Source organism: Carassius auratus, chromosome 18 (assembly GCF_003368295.1).
Source record: "Carassius auratus strain Wakin chromosome 18, ASM336829v1, whole genome shotgun sequence".
Lineage (NCBI taxonomy): Eukaryota > Metazoa > Chordata > Actinopteri > Cypriniformes > Cyprinidae > Carassius > Carassius auratus.
The window spans coordinates 15,329,857-15,348,638 of NC_039260.1; positions in this window are offsets into that span (position 1 = coordinate 15,329,857).

The following is an 18,782-nucleotide window of genomic DNA, read 5'->3' on the forward strand; positions in this document are numbered from 1 at the left end:
GCTCTTTATTTTTCATCTAAACAAAAGTCCTTGATGTTTTATTTTATTTTAATAAGCCACTCACACTTACTTTAGTAGCCTAAATCATTGAATATGTCTTTTATTTTGTCAATATTAACTTCTGGCACGAAATTCTACATTCATAAATGTATGTTTTTCAAAATCCTCACGTTTAGTGGCATTTAAAGAGGAATTTGTGATGTATTTGGAGACGTTAAAAGAAATGAAAAGTCTCAAAGCAGGATTTTTGTATTCTTCATTGGGGGATTTTGGTTTCTTAATGTGAAAATCTCTTACTCCCCTACTTTATCTTTATTTATTATTTATTTTTTAAGTGTTGTTTGATTTATTTTACATTTTATTTTGTTTTATGATGTACAGAGTGTGAACGAAAATTGAGTGTAATCTCAGACCGTATTTGTAAATCTACCAGTAATGTACGCCATTATGTTTTTAATGTTTAAAGCAGTGTTAATTTCGTTGACTAAATATTTTCGTCATTATTTTCGTCACGAATATATTTTTGCAGACGAAAACGAAACGAAAACTAAAATAGAAGGCACTGATGGAGACTAAAACTATGACTAAATTGATTGACATTATCGTCAACGAATAAAGGATGAGACGAAAATAGACTGTGACGAAAATCAAATCAGCAGACGGGAGAGATGCCAGGAAGGAACAAAAGAACCGGACAAAACGCAACAGGCGAGACTGCATGAGAGAAGAGAACCAATCCGAGCCTGACTTATTGAGACGTGAAGCGAAGGTTTTCAGTTTTTAAATGAGCTCCCGGGAAGACGGCATTCGAAGAGGTGATGTCTAAAAGAGCGACAAAATGTCCACAGCTCACTTCACGTTTGACGACGAACAAAACAAAACAAACTGTAGAGCATGTGGAGCGCTCATTCGTGGCAAGAACACAACCAATTTGAAAAGACATTTACAGACGAGCCACCCGGACATTTTCTCAAATGTAATTTCACAACGATGTTCTTTTGTTTATTGAGCTAAGCAAAATTGGAATAGTGCAGTGCGTAGATGTTGTAGCATTAAATATTACGAACTGAAAAGTACTGTAAAATAGCCCCTTCTTCAAGTTAGATGAGAGCACAATACTAATACGTAATATCATGATAAATACATTGATTAATACTAAAATATATGTTTAGTATATTTTATAATGTTCTACTTGTTGACAATATCACAAATATTTCTATATTAGTCATGTGAAACATGAATGTTCACATCCTATCATTATACATACAAATCTAGCAATATTGTAGTATTTAAAATATACAATATTGCTAGACAAATGAATACCTTATAAAATCTTGTTACTTTTTTTTATCCACCTAGCTGCCAACTTATTAAATATTTACTTTAAATGTATGCACTTATTGTTCAGCTCAGCTGTAAGCTTTAAGGTCCTGGACCTAACGTTATTTTTCTTTTATTGATGGTCAATTGGCAGCTAGTTATTGTTTACATTATCATGACAGTGTTTGTTGCTGCATAAAAGCTTTTGAATCGAAATAAAGACACAGTTGTGTTGAAATAAAGTTGAATTTGTGTTTTATATATTTTGGTTAAGTTTGTTTTCTATACCAGCTGTAAAAAATTGTCTAGTAAATCAGTTATTGATTTTAGTCTTATTTTAGTCGACTAAAATACCAAGCAATTTTAGTCGATTAAAATACCAAGCAATTTTGTTCGACTAAAATAAGACTAAAATTAAAACAAATCAGATGACTAAAACTTGACTAAAACTAAAAAGAATTATAGTCAAAAGACTAAGACTAAAACTAAATTAAAATTTCGTGTCAAAATTAACACTGGTTTAAAGCATCGAATAAAAAAGAAAAAAACACCCACTAACACATCCCCCTAACACCACCCTAATAACGTTGGTCACAAAGGTTTAAATGGATGTTAAAAGAGTTAAACAAAGTAACGTTTTTAATAAAAACACATCAGTTCTTATTTGATGAAAACATTCTACCTGGTTTTAATATTAGACCGATGTTTTTACTTTAAAATTAGGTTAACCTATACCATTTTATTTTCATCTCAACAAAAATTCCTTGTTGGAAAAAAAAAATTGTTGTTTTATTTCATTTTATTAAGTCACTCACACATACTTTAGTAGTCTAAATCCTTGAATACGTCTTTTATTTTGTCAGTATTAACTTCTATCATTGCTATATCGTTGCTATATCAATTAAAACATGCGTTTAGGCACACACAAATCTAACTGGAATGAAATGTTTTGGAATGTCTTTGATTTTCTTGCCAAAGAAACTTTAACAACATTACAGGAAAGGCTAAATATTTCATCTCAAGTAGTGCGTAGAAACGCGTCTGGTGTCTGGCATCTGATGTCTTTGTGTTTACTGTTACAAACATGTCAGTGAAGATTGTAAAACATCTAAAGGTTTTGGGGTTAGCAACTCAACTGTTATCTAATTAGTTTTCCGGGGGTTTTGGTGTTGTAAATGGTGTGCTGCAGGTCAGCTAAAGTAAAAAAAAAAAATTGTGTTTATTCAGTGATCAAAGGGTGACAATTTCAACTTTATGGCTTAGGCCTGTGATCGCAAGGTTAGCTGAAAGTTGAAATCTTTTAACAAGTCAGACCATATAGGAAGATGTAGTTTAATTCGAGTTAATTTAGTTTATTTTAGTTACATTTATAATTTTTATTAACCCCTAGATCTTTCAACCTCAACATAAATGTACTGAGAATGCAAACAAGTACACAAACACAACCATACAATCATAAACACACACACACAAATGTAAACATTACAGAAAACATGAACATGCAAACTAAATAAATACTAATATACACTCAAGTATATTAAGTACAAACAAGTACAAAAATACACAAACAAACAAAATAGGTCACAAACCCGAACATATCTATATAAGATTGAAAATGAGTTGTCATAAGTTTTCTTTGAAACCAAAAGTGTTTGTTGGTACAAATGTCTGACAGAAATGTATACAATAGATTAGACGTCCTTTCTCTCTTTCCAAATGGTGTTGTTAACCATGATGTTTAAAATAGTTTTAAAAAAAGTATTATTTTTTAGCTTTCATGCAGGATTCATGTCAGCACTCAAATGTTTTTAGCAAGAGTCCAGAGACAGATGAAAATAGATGTGTGAAGAAAAAAAAATGTAAGAGGTTTTTAAGGATAGACTAAATGGTTTAGATTGTTTAAAACAATTGAGTTTACGCATTTCTCTTGAATGTGTGTACGGTAACCGTTGCATACATGAAGCAGAACAAATACATAACTCATAAACGCATTGTGGTTAATAAAAAAAGACTTATTTATCTAGCATAACTTACTTTCTTTTCATAACAATAAACATTCTTACGACTTTAACAACTGCAAACAACCGGTTTGGTTGGAAAATAAAAAAATAAATAAAAACATATTGTGTTTTCTTAGTTAGAATGCTTATAGTTTGTAGTAAAATCACATATATAAGCTAAAAAAAATTTCTTCCAAACCATGCTGTTTTCACACACACACACACAAACACCTCACAAAACTGCCAACAAGGACCTTAAGTTTTTGTTTTAACGTTTAGCTGTAGCTGAGTCCTTGGTGGAATTATTTTACGCACAGTTTTGGGGGAGGTTACTATGAACTTTGTAATAGGTTATGGATCACAAATTACCCCATTTAAAATCTAAAAGGTTGTGCAACTACATCAATTTCTTTAAAAAAGTAATGTAACGGATAACATTTGATTACATGTTTTAAGACTTGTAATGTTTTCAACCGTTAATCTTTTGAAACATGTAAACAGTATGGGGTTAACATTAGTGGGCACATCTAATGACCGTCAGACTTTTCAAAATCCTTCATCACTTAAATTAGGATTGTGATCATTTCATTTTAAAGCACAACCACCACAAAATCTGATTTGCTTGGAGATTAAATACATATATAAAAAAAAACACAACAAGTAAGTTTAACAGCTATGATACGGTTTTGAAATCAAGTTTTGCACAGCTATGAAGGGAAATGCCGTGGCATCTAACAACGGTTGGTAAATCGGTTCAATTTAACAAATAAATATACATCGGCCAAATAGGAAATAAGCATACGTCTTTAACTCCTGAAACATCTGACTCATATTTTAGAGTAGTTAAGGCGGTTTATGAAATATATCAATTAAATCTGTACGTGTGTGAAAAAAATATTCAGATGTAACATTTTCATAATTAACCGCAATTTAATTATTTTTTTCTCAGTGACTGTAACAGATTACATTTATTTTTGTAATCAAATGATATAATTGAGCTATATGTAACTATTTGACCCCTAACGCTGATTATGCATTCTAACAATAATAGATGGTGAAAGAGTTCATTAACCTCTTTAACTTAAAAAATGCATACAATGTCCACAAACAAGGGTTTGTTCATAAAAAAACCCAGTACCCCCGACTTGAAAGCACCGTAACAAGTATAGCCATTGCAGAAATGTATTATAGAGACGCCGTAAAATAAACTCTGGATGTACGATGGACCGACTTATCACATGTTTACCATATTATTACAATGCCCTGCTTACCTAGTTTTATGATGAAATATGTCTGTAAAAATAAACAAGCATACACACAATCTCCAGAATGGGGTCTAATGATGGGTTCATCATTTCATGATGAAGGTTCGATTCACTTCTGAAAAATTATTCATTTGGACAGTTTGGTTCAATGAACCGATTCATAGGGACCTTAAGTAATTTTCGCAGTTACGTCAGTACACATTTTTTCTTCTAACAACTGAAGAGTCATTTTTAATTCTGTGAATCATCTAAATAAATATAATTGTGTGAACACATATTGTTGGTTATTATCTTTTGTTCATTTAAGTTAATTCTGAATCATCTAAATAAAGTTAACTGCGTGAACACACATTGGTGGTTATTATCTTTTGTTCATTTAAGTTAATGTTGAATCTTCTAAGTAAAGTTAACTGTGTGAACACATATTGGTGGTTATTGTCTTTTGTTCATTTAAGTTAGTGATGTTTGTGTTTGCAGTTTTATGCACAGTGTCTCTCTCGTTGTTTAGCTTAAACATCAGTTTTTAGTCAGTTACAAAAGTGTCAGGCATTAAGTTTTTGTATTTTTAACTAACCTAATTATGACAGAGTTACAGGTTTCGGGTGTTTTTGAAAGTGTAAGCGGTGAAAACTTAAATGTGACCGTCGAGTAACGTTAGCTACTCAAACGAAGACAAATTGTGTAAGTGTTCATTAAGATGCAGAAATGAAAATAAGCGTACAAATATTCATAATGACAAGTACAATATAACCTAAAAACACTATAACCCCTGCTAAGTATACCTAAAATTTTCTAGAGCGGTGAGATATTTACATTTACTGTACATTTATTCATTTACCAGACGCTTTTATCCAAAGCGACTTACAGATGAGGACGGTGGAAGCAATCAAAAAACAACAAAAAGAGCAATGATATATAAATGTTTTAACAAGTCTCAGTTAGGTTAACACACTACACGTAGCATAGGATTTAAAATAATATAATAAATAAAAAGAAAACAGATTGAATAAAAAAAGTATAGAGCAAGCTAGTGTTAGAGGTCTTTACACATACACACACACACACACACACACACACACACACATGCACACACACACATAAATAGATATAAACCGCAATGTTTTTCATAGCGTTACACTTTGAACGATATGTTTCCATGACTTTGTTAGCTCTTTCTGTTTGAATCTATTTACAGCAGTTTTCACCATCCTAATTGTAATGGTTTGGTCTTATGCTTAGGGCCTTATACGTTGTATTTTCTAGTTTTTGCTCTCGTGTTAGTGGGTCTCTTTGTTCATACAAATCAATATTTCTGTGGATTTGGGTATTAAAATATTGCTTTAAACATCGTCTTCATTCGAGACGTTTACTCAACATCATTATATCATCCTAGTTTATATCAGATATAAGATATGTTGCTTATTAATTATTATCCAACCTTTTAAAATACATATTCAATGATTTAGGCTACTAAAGTAAGTGTGAGTGGCTTATTAAAATAAAATAAAATATCAAGGACTTTTGTTTAGATGAAAAATAAAGAGCATATAGTTTTAAAGTAACTCATATACATAGATGTATCTAAAGATCCTGAAACAGGACACATATTTTCCAAGTGGGTAGGTATAGAATACCAGAAAGAACATCTAATCATCCGTCTGTTTATACTACAGAAATGATTGTCATATTTTTTGGCTCTTCAGTGGGTTGAACACATTAATATACCTAAAGTAGTCATACGTTCAGACTCATTTTCAGTACTATCAAGTTTAAAATGTGGCGAATCTTCAACAAGACAATTTGTGATTCATTTTACAGAGTTTGTTCAGAATACAACCAAAAACAAATATTTATTTTGTATAGATACCTGCACATATAGGAATAGAAGGTAGTGGATCAGATAAAAACATTAAAATGTCAGACATCAAATTTAATGAAAGGAGAATTTTGGGGGTAGAAAGGATGCTCTCGCCATAGAATTGGACACATTGCACTTAATCAGTCATTATTTATAAGAGGAAAAACATGTGTCTGGACTTTGTGTTAAATGTGATCTTCCTGAATCAGTTGAACCTATTTTAATAAAATGTAAAAGATATGACAACGAAAGAATACAACTTAATTACACTTAATATAGAAATAAACCAGATCTCATTTTAGAAAATGTTAAATAAAGATGTGACTATAGAAATGTTTCAATGATTAAGCATCTCAAAGAGTTGATAAACAGGATTTAAAGAATCACTACGAAGTTTGTCACGTTTCGATTTGAGACCAGATACTTCTTTTCCTGCTATATTGTTAAACGGGGTTACTTTTAACTACATATGTCTGGCTTATTTACTAGATAACACGACACAAGCTCGGCAGAAGGAAAGTGTGTGTGTGTCTGTCTGTGTGGTTGTGTTTGTGTACTTGTTTGCATTCTCTGTACATTTATGTTGAGGTTGAAAGATCTAGGGGTTAATAAAAATTATAAATGTAACTAAAATAAACTAAATTAACTCGAATTAAACTACATATTCCTATATGGTCTGACTTGTTAAAAGATTTCACGTCCATTTGACCAGTAAATGAACTTTAAGCTAACCTCACGATCACAGGCCTAAGCCATAAAGTTTAAATTGTCTCCCTTTGATCAGTGAATACATAAAAATTTTTTTAACTTTAGCTGACCTGTAGCGCACCATTTACAACACCAGAACCTCGGAAAACTAATTAGATTACAGTTGAGTTGCAACCCCAAAAACAATGTTTTTACAGGCGTTTGATGTCTAACTGATATGTAGGTACCAGTAATCACACAGACACCAGATGCCCAGCAAGGTCACGTTTCGATGTTGAGATGACATCTCTTTCCTGCCATATTGTTAAACTGACTACTTTTAACTACATATGTCTGTTTTATCTACTAGATAACGCGACACAAACTTACAAACTGGACAGAAGGAAAGTGTGTTTGTGTGTGTGTTAATTGTCATAGCTTGAGAAATTAAGCTTGACAAAAATAAAAGATATATCGACGGCAATAGTCTAAATTTAGACTAGTCGTAGATTAGAGTAATTAACTTAATACATTAAAAACAAATAATGCTTTTTCAATGCTGTTTTTTATTATTATTTTTTATTTTGTATTTTTTAAGACTAAAAGTAAATAAAAATCGCATAAAGCTACATCATTTAAAAAGTACAAACTGATCTTAAACGGATTTAAAGTTTTCACTAATTAAGGACTGATGTCTATTTATTAAAAACTACTTAGTTTAATTATTTTAACATTTAAATCTATTTGACGCTGCTATCACGCCTACAGCGGGGGCAGTCTCTAGCGCTGGAGGCGTGGTTTTTTTTCCGGAGCATTCCCCCCGAGCCTCATTCTAAGTGTGTCTGCGATGCTGTCAGGATCGCTCAACGGAGATGCCTTGACACTTTGCTGTGAGATCTTATTTTCTTTCGTCTAACTCTCTGTCAGTAATAGTCTAGATTTTTAAAGTTGTAGTTAGTGGTAAAGTACAACATAGATTTGATTTGAAGTATCTTGTCTGATGGATTTTATTTTTGATCCGCGTAATGCCTACCATCTTTTTTCTTTTGTTTTTAACTTTTTATAACATCGTGACAAACACCAAGTTTTCTGGTTTGTATCGCCGCTTTACATTCATTTCTTTTTCAGTTTGAGGTAAGGTACAAATGCTAAATGCTTTCTTTTCTAGCTGGTAACAAAACATCTTTTTAAATTTTTACAAGCTCTCACATCTTTTCACGTGTTGCTTAAAGATGCCATCTGTAATGTTTGGCAAAAAAAATCAAGTCATACTCCACATTCCATAACAGATGGGGGCAGTATGCCTCAATAAAGTGAATTGGTCTACTCTAGAGTAACAAACGAGAAACGGCATAGTCTCTGTGCTCCGCCCCTACTTTCACAACAACACTACAGCCATAGCCGAAGCCTAACTGTGCGTTCAAAACTGTGCAAAAATCGATCTTGCCGCTCTGCTCAAGACGCTGCAGAAAGATTTGTGAGCGCTCAGATGCTCTAATGTAGATCGAATGCTTATTTTGTATTTAAAGCGGCCGCAAAGCAAACAAGCTTGTTGATCTCGTGCAGACTAACCACAAGGAGTTATAACCTCATTAAATATTGTTGTGATCCTTTACTTAAAATGAACAATCTCAGACACCTTGGTCCACGTATCACTTTTAATTTATTTTTTATGTCCCTGTAGGCAAACAGGGACACATCATAGATTAATACAAACGCTAAACAGCAATAATCAACCTGTCCTTTATTCTGCTTGAGAACTAATGTGCCAACTCTCAAGCATTCACCGTGAGACACACGAAATTGACTCTTTTCACACGCTTTCACGCCACACATCAATTTTTTCAGGCAAAGAAAAACCACGAAGCAAAGAGGACACGGAGACCAACAGACTAGACAGAGCAGGTTAGTTATGATACATAGGGCTGTGCAAAAAATCGAATGCGATTTTCATGCACCTCTAATCAGTAAAGATGCTCCTGTAATTAGAAGTATATCTCCAGCATGTGCATTCAGATCAGGGTTGCCAGGTTTTCACAACAAACCCTGCCCAGTTGCTTCTTAAAACTAGTCCAAAACTAGCCCAATCGCGTTTCCGGGAGGTTCCCCGATAAAAATAGCTTCCCGGGGTTAAAAAATAAATTTTTGGGAAGGGTTTCCCTGGTAAAATTAGCATTTTAGGGGGTAAATATCACATTATTGGTATTGGGATTGCTTCAAACCGCGGACATGAAAAACAACCGCAGACTTGGCAACACTGGTTCAGGTGGAGCGGCAGTAACTGCACAGAGCCTTAGTCTACCGACAACTAACACAAAATCGCTTTCAAAATCGACAAAGAATCGCCAGCGATTTTAACATCGATGTTGTGTAGATTGTCTGTGAATTACAGCTGTGTAGTAAATGCCAACAAGTTTTGTTGGTTGTTTTTCATGTCCGCTGGTCACAGCGACCCCAATACAAATAACGTGATATTAAGCCCCTAAAATGCGAATTATACCAAGGCAACCCTGCTAAAAAAACTATATTTTAACCCCAGGAAGCAATGTTTAATCGGGGAATCTTCTGGAAGCGAGATTGGGCTAGTTTTGAGAAGCAACTGGGCAGGATTTGTTGTGAAAACCTGGCAATCCTGATCTGAACACAGGAGCGTCTTTACTGATGAGGTGTACATGAGTAAAGACATTCACAGCCCTATATAATAAAATGGGTAACGTTAAGTTATAGCTAGCTAATTATCAAAGGCAGCTACGGTTAGCCATCGCTAACATTAGCACGTTTATCGAACAGCCTTCGATACATTTCTATGTTATAGCTTCCCAAAAACAAATACAAAAAAACATATAAAACAAACTTCTAGCGAAATACTAACAGCATCTAACTTGCAAGTTCTGAGTCGAACCTCATTTCTTTCAGGTCCATCAGTTGTCTCCAGCGATTAAAAGCAGTGCTGATGTTTACTCTGGTATTCTTATCAGATGCCAAGGGCTTCAGCTATCCTTCCGCTCTCTTCTCTAAACTGAAAGTAGTGGGCTGTACTTTCCACACGATTGACATCAGGTTCAGGTACGCCCTGCGAGTTATTCGTGTATTCGTTGCAGGTTGGCTGAGACTTAGGTCTCTGCAGAGTAAAAGTGGGCGTTTATCACCATGTGGATGTTTTAAAACTGCTGGGTGTTTCTGAATCATGCAATCTAAATGATCCCCCTTACCCAACCCCACCCCTAAACCTAACGTCACTATTACATCAACTAATCAGGTATCATGGTGTAAAAACACCTTGATCTCGTAACTCCCATTACTTTCCTGCAGAGACCTATACTTGGGTTGGCTGGTGGTTATGTCGCCCGCATACCCCCTCCCATGGCCGAAACTGGTATTACAACACCTGCCGGGCCGGGGCTAGTAATGCTAATGCTAATTAAGGTTGATATCTCTGCAGCACTATAACTTGACATTTTTTTAATGACATCATCGCCCTTATTTCTTCTCATTCTTTTGATGCGTGTAGGTCATGTTATGGATATTTTTACCTCAATTTCTGCATATGGCACCTTTAACGAAAACACATCTGATAGTTTTGACTTGTTTAGTTGTTTTAGATAACCAGTAACCTATTTTTTTTTCTTTTTTATTTGTTACAACTTTAACAACGTTTTACACTTTTCCAACTACGAAAACAATCATTACATCGTTTCCATTTCCTATGTGTTTATAACCTTTTTTCTTGAAATGCACTGTGTACTTAAAACCTTAATAAAAACTTCCCTTATACCATTTTCATGATTTCATCCCCTTTCCACAGTTTAACAAAAAAGCACATAGATCCCAACACATTTTACCCCTCCCTCACCGAAATTCCTTCTTAGGGTCTTAAGTTCATATCTAGGTCACCGGGGTGTACAGGGAGGGGAGGGGGTGTACAAACAGGTGTCCAGAACAGATGGCTTTTATGACCCTCATCAATCAAATTTTTGACACATAGTATACTTTATTCTCTCTAATAGAAGTCTGGCTTTAATGATAATAACATCATTTTATGATTTATATAATTATTGTGATTCATATTATTTTTTATCTCTTACACACAAACAATTTTAGTTTAACAGTTATAAATTATTTTTAATAAATATTAATGTATACAGATCATGTGATATAAATAAGCTGTAGTATCAAAAGATTGAACTATTTAAAAAATTACAAATCTGAACTTAAATGTTCAAGTCTCTATCACCATATATTTTCAAATGTATAAACTAAGTTAACGAGTTTCACTTGTGACTACACTGATGGAACAAGATCATTTATTTTCTTAGTCCTCCTTTATTTTTCATATGAAATTTAAATTGGTCATATTCTTCAATCTCTTAACCTTTAGCAAAACCTTTAACCTTTAGTTTTGATTCTCGCTGGGTCTCTCGCGAGAAGTAAATCAAACTTGCTTTGTGTTGCAAGGCTCGTGATTGGCTGTTCGCCAGTGATATCACACATTCATGTGCATGCGCTCCACAAACTCAAGATCAAATCCTGAATTGACGAAGAAAGTTAATGAACAGCATCATGGTACCAACAAAGCCGGATTGGAGAGATTTGGTTTTGTCAACTCAAAACTAATCCTGTAACTCTGAATTTGTTCAGCTACCATCATGGTACAGGCCCCTGTACAATCTGAATGCAATGTTCTCAGACACTTAACTGAATCTTACTTACAATTAAACAAAAATTAATTATAGTTTAAACTCCTGAATGTACCGCAAACCATTCGGGTAAACTAAAATATACTTTAATGCAGTTTCTAGCAAAACTAAGTTAATAAATAAAAAACAGCCACAGTAGGTTGCACCCTTTCTGAAATGATGTTCACAAAGCCAAGAAATGCTGCACCTGAAATTTGAGACATAACAAAATATGAAAGGCATATCTGGCACTAACTTCTGTTTGGTCCTTTTGAATGCTACATAAGCCAAGAGAACGTCACGTCATTGATGACCGATAAATTGGGATCTCACCGGAGAGAGACTAAATGAGCCAATGGACATTGGCATGAGGATTTCGCATCTGGCTGCCACACCCCACAGCATGGATATAATAGGAGGTTAAAGCTGCAGTAGGTAACTATTGTAAATATATATTTTTTACATATTTGTTAAACATGTCATTATGTCCTGACAGTAGAATATGAGACAGATAATCTGTGAAAAAGTCAAGCTCCTCTGGCTCCTCCCAGCAACAACCAATCAGAGCTGCGGTCCGTAACTTTGTTTGTGTTCAAAATGTAGAAAAATTTATATAATAAGTGAGTACACCATGAATCCATTTTCCAAACCGTGTTTTTAGCTTGTCCTGAATCACTAGGGTGCACCTATAATAAGAGTTTATATTCAGACTATTTTAGATTGCTTCGGGGGTACCGCGGCAGAGTAACCCAGTACCTTTGTGATTCTTCATAGACATAAACTGAGAGAAGTAGTTCCGGCTACGATGTTCTTCCGCAAGACGCAAGCAGTTCTGTTTATTAACCGCTAGAGCATCAAAAGTTACCGACAGCAGCTTTAAGTGACATTTACTTACATGGAGTAACTCTGAGGGGCCCTGCTGCACATGGAAGTCTATGAGATGGCTCATGGCTGCATCATTTAGAGTTGGCAGAATGTGGTCTGCTCTTCACATTTCAGAAATTCATTGGCTAAAAGGCCTGGTGACAGATGCTCTGCCACATCAGGCGGTCGGAGTACTGGAGGACTAGACAGGGTCTGCCTAGTGAGGGGACTTTCTGGCGTCCTACTAGGCATCCAGGACGCTGCAAGCCGACTCTGAACAGAGTGCCAGTACCCATAAACCAGTTAGACAGTCAGGTTATAGAAACTAGTGAAGATGTTATGAGTCACCCAGCCCGCAGCTCTACAAATTTCTGCTAGCAAGGCACCAGTACCCAGGATAATGCAACACCCTTAGTTGAGTGAGCATGCAGCCTGAGCAGGCAGGGTACACCTTGTGCTTCGTAGGCCAAGGTGATGGCATCCACTAGCCAGTGGGCCATCCTCTGGTTGGAGACAGTCTTCCCCTTGCTATCTTCCGTAACAGACAAAGAGTTGTTCTGAGGTCCTAAAGCTATAGATAGAGATTTCTACAGGTCCTTCTAAAAAAATTAGCATATTGTGATAAAAGTTGTGGGGACCTGCGGAAGCAGTGGACTGAGTCTGGAGTAGAAACATCCAGAGCCACCGTGCACAGGCGTGTGCAGGAAATGGGCTACTGAGAAGCAGCACTGGACTGTTGCTCAGTGGTCCAAAGTACTTTTTTCGGATGAAAGCAAATTTTGCATGTCATTCGGAAATCAAGGTGCCAGAGTCTGGAGGAAGACTGGGGAGAAGGAAATGCCAAAATGCCTGAAGTCCAGTGTCAAGTACCCACAGTCAGTGATGGTCTGGGGTGCCATGTCAGCTGCTGGTGTTGGTCCACTGTGTTTTATCAAGGGCAGGGTCAATGCAGCTAGTTATCAGGAGATTTTGGAGCACTTCATGCTTCCATCTGCTGAGAAGCTTTATGGAGATGAATATTTCGTTTTTCAGCATGACCTGGCACCTGCTCACAGTGCCAAAACCACTGGTAAATGGTTTGACCATGGTATTACCGTGCTCAATTGGCCTGCCAACTCTCCTGACCTGAACCCCATAAAGAATCCGTGGGATATTGTGAAGAGAAAGTTGAGAGACGCAAGACCCAACACTCTGGATGAGCTTAAGGCCGCTATCAAAGCATCCTGGGCCTCCATAACACATCAGCAGTGCCACAGGCTGATTGCCTCCATGCCACGCCGCAATGAAGCAGGTATTTCTGCAAAAGGATTCCCGGCCAAGTATTGAGTGCATAACTGAACATAATTATTTGAAGGTTGACTTGCTTTGTATTAAAAACACTTTTCTTTTATTGGTCGGATGAAATATGATAATTTTTTGAGATAGGAATTTTGGGTTTTCATGAGCTGTATGCCAAAATCATCAGTATTAAAACAATAAAAGACCTGAAATATTTCAGTAGGTGTGCAATGAATCTAAAATATATGAAAGTTTAATTTTTATCATTACATTATGGAAAATAATGAACTTTTAACACAATATGCTAATTTTTTGAGATGGACCTGGTTTCATGTACTGTCGCAGTGCACATACCGGACAGACCAAAGTTAGGGCTGAGTCTGCCTCCTCCAGAGGCAGTGCTTACAGGTTCACTACCTGGTCCATGAAGGGAATTAAAAATGTCTCAGCTTTTCAGAATGATGCAAGCGCACCAGGTCATGTGAAAAGAACCGACTCAATCAGCTTCCTTCAGGGTGAAAATACCTGTTGTTTTTGAAAACGTAAATAAATCTTGTAGCAGAGTTACAGCAAGGGTTTTTTGATGGTGGAAATCCATTACTGAAATTTCCTTGTTGTAACGGATATCGCAGCTGATGGATGCTTAGCAACGACAGACGCCTCAGGGGCACAACTGCATGAGCGCTGAGATAAAGACGCGCGCGCGTGTTTGTGTTAACTGGGTACATTGACACATGCAACCACACGCCTACAGACATACTTAGCTGAGGAAGCCAAATTACGCGAGCAAAAAGAAGGCCAATTTCGACGGAAAGGGCAACAAGGTTACTTGCAAAATATGTTACACGGTATTAAAATGAAGTTCAATAGTTGTGCAAGTACAATGCTGTATCGCTTGCGACGCAAACATCCATGAGCAATTGAAAGGCGCTTCCCAAAGCTGGTCACTCTAGCAAGACATTATCTCTTCATTCCCGGGACATCTGTACCATCGGAGAGGGTGTTTCCTGCCACAGGCTGTCAACAGGCTGCGCTCCAGACTAACCCCACATCACATCATGACATGCTTCATTATTTAAATAAAAATAGAAAAAAAATATTGCGGCCGAAAATATTATCGAGCTAATTTTTTTATTGTGCAATTAATTGATTTATCGACTATTGCAACAGCCCTACCCATCTCATGAACATACCTGTTTCAGGGGCACTCGAGAGCAGAAAAAGCTAAACTTCCATTGCAGCTGCAGCCATATGCCCCTAGGAGCCTCTGAAAGAATTTTAGTTGGACTGCCACTCTGCCTGATAAAGTCTTGAGGCAGGTCAGCACCGACTGAGGAGGTTCCTTGGTGAGGCATGCTGTCTGGCTGACAGAATCTGATTCCATGCCGAGAAAAGAGATCTTTACAGATTCTCTGCATTGGCACAAGTTAGTTGTTTCCCATCATCTTGAACTGCAGCTTGTGAAGTGCACGGTTCAAAACAAACTGATTTTCTTGGGCACAATGATGTATGGGCTGTAAAACCCCCAACCCCAACCGGCTGGAGGGACCGGCTTAATCGCATCCTTCGCCAACAAGACTGCAATTTCCACATGCACGACGGGTATCGGCAGTCTTGACTGGAGTGAACAAGATGCCCCTGAGCTTAGGGGGATGCCAGGCGAACTGAATCATGTAACCTGGTCTGATGGTCCGCAGTAGCCACCGAGACTGACTGGGGAAAGCTAACCAGGTTCTAAGAGACCGTGCCAGAGGAACCAACAGGGCCAGTGATGTACACACTGTGGGGCAGCATGGTGGAACACAGGGACAATGCCTGGTGTCTATGAAGGCCTGGCCTGTGACGGCAGCGGGCGGAGTCTGGATGTGAAGTGTAACACTCACCTGATTCCTCCTCCTGCAAGAGAAAATGAAGGAGCCTGGTTTGACGCCAGGCTCCTTCGGTGTTTGATGACATGAAGCAGGGACTCCTTACCTGGTTCCACAAATGGGCAGGAGGGGTGCACTTGGGCGACCCACTTCTGCCCGCTGGTGAAAGAGGATGATGGAAGTGAGACCCTTCATCTTGAGACCCGGAGACTGAGGAAACCGCTCATTTGCTGAGGTTTACACTTGTTCCACTGGCTGCTGGACAAGTGGCAGGACAAAAATAAAATGCAACCAAAGATTCTCCACCCAGCCCTCCTCTGGAGGAGGGAGTTGTGTCGTCACCATCTCCAGATGAGCAGTGTCCTCCATCTCTAGGTCGCCTTCTGCCTGCGACAGCTGATCATAGTGACGAGCAGGATGAGGGGCTGCAGCCGGGTAAGAAGCAGAAGGTTTACTCTGGCGCATTATGTTTTTGATTGCCTCAGTCGGCTTCTGTGCCGCCAAGAACTGCTGGGCAAAGCTCTCGACAGCATTGCCGAAAAGGGCAGTCTGCACTTTATCATGCTCCTTCATGTCGGCCAGGCACAGCCAGAGATGGCGCTCCTGGACCACTAGAGTGGACGTTGCACAACCCAGAGACTGTACGGTCACCTTCATTGCTCGAAGCGCAAGTTCTGTCACAGCATACAGTTCATGTAGAACTGCCAGGTCGTGGCCACCCTCATGCAGGTCTCTCAGGGCAATGGCTTGATAGACCTGCAGTAGCGCCATGGCATGGAGGGCAGAAGCCGCCTTCCCACAAGGTCTGTAAGCACTGCCAGTTAGCCCTGACGAATACTTTCAGGCCATTGAGGGGAAACACAGACACAGAGTGGTAGCAGCTGTTGGACACAGTTTCGAAGCTGCAGAGTGCCTGAAGGGTGACAAACTCCCTCTGGGGAAGCCATCACAGTGATCCTCAAATCACCTCTGACTCCACCAGACTAGGTGCTGCCCCAGTTGCCAGGATGAACACTGGATCACGGCAGAGGGACCCCGCCACGTTTACACAACAAGAGTCTTTCAAGGTGGTAATGTCCCCACAAATAGAACATGCACCATCCATGAACGCTTGTTTAGCGTGCTCAACGCCCGAGGCACCAGAAAGCGACCGCACCCAGAAATGCATAAGACATCTTTAAAAAGACAGGATCACTCATGGTCTGCTTTTAGAGATTGCTCTAATAGAATAATAATCTAATAATTCAGCTCTGAAGCTAAAAGAGGAATTAAAGATGGTGCACCTGCTGCCTCTTATACCTGCTCTGCAGGCTGTGGCAGCCAGATGTGAAATCTGCATGCCAATGTTCATTGGCTTGTGTAGTTACAATAGAAGTGGATTGGTCTCTCCGGCGAGATCCCAATTCGTCAGTCATCACCAACATGACGTTGAGAGTGACATGTTAACTGAAATAAAACATCTCCAGGCATACAACAAAATAAAAACAACAGCATTTTAAAAAGAAATTGCAGGAACAGTGAAAAATATCACAAAATAATCTAAACAAAATAATGTTTAAAATTATATTAAATTAATAAAAGTAAACTTCCAAATAATATGAAATGATCCGTTTTTTCTTACTTGAATGCTGAAAAAACACATTACTCGAGCTTTAGCCTTGAGCATGTCAGTAACAGAGGACAAGGCCATGCTTACACACACAACGCTGTTCACCCTTGAATACATAACCTGACCAAACACATTACATGTCAATCTGATGTCTACATGCTTTGATTGAATTATATGTAAAATTCAATAATAATGAACTACTGTAGATATTTCATGACAACATCTAATTAATTAAATATCTCTCTCTTCCTTGCTTTATACAATAATAAACAATACTGGCCATTTAAAGAAACTTTTCCCCATTCTTTTTCACCAAGGTTAGATTACGAACATACCCTGGTACAATCTCATGCAGAATAATAATAATAATAATAATAATAATAATAATAATAAATCCAGTCAATGTAAGCAAGCTTTCTAAGTGAAGCTGCTGATCAATTCTTCCTCTTAATCCAGCTGTGTCTGTGGTCTGCCTGTAGAGGTCATGAGACTGACTTTAATCATATTACAATACATACTGTTTCACATATGCAGACTGGCATTTGCTTCAATTATTGTATTACATTAATTGCAGATGAAATAACAAAACATTCAGTGGATAAATTCAGCTTTAGGAAGGAATGTATTATGCTTAGTTCTCTCACTGCCCCCTTAAATTGATTAAGGTTGGATATAGGAGTCTGTTTTGAAAACAATACGGTGATTATTTGCTTCAAGGACAAATAGAAAGTGGATGTCTAAGCTTGTATATTGAAGGTGAAAGGTGATCAAAATTAAGATTTTGATATCTGTTTGACTCATAGACATTCATTCATTCATTCATATAAAAACATTTTGAATATGGGTGTTTTTAAATAACATGGGCAAGGCATGTTTTGAGAGTTGTCTAACTAACTTACTAATATTGTATACTGTTTATCTTAATTCTGTGAGACTGACAGACATTAAATCACTGATTTTCCAATGTTTTTAAAGATATTTTTGTATTATAGTAGCTGCATATTTATTATTATACTAATGAAATATGTAATTAGTCTCCTGAACTATTGAAACCTAACACAGGTCTACACAGCTAATTCATAGCTACCATTATGTAAACAATACAGCAAAAGACTGATGTATGATAAACAGTGCATATACATTTCCCTAAGGAGACATTTTGGATCAGTAGCAGCATTTTTTATTTACAGAACTTATCCTAAGAGTGCAACTTATTGGACACTCCAAACTGTATCCTATTTTATTTATTTGCCTTGAATTATCTCAGAATCACAGAAATTGAATTCTGTTAACAGGTAAGTTAGAAATGTTGTCATAGCTAATTTGGAAATATCAGTAATTTAGATCACAATTTTCA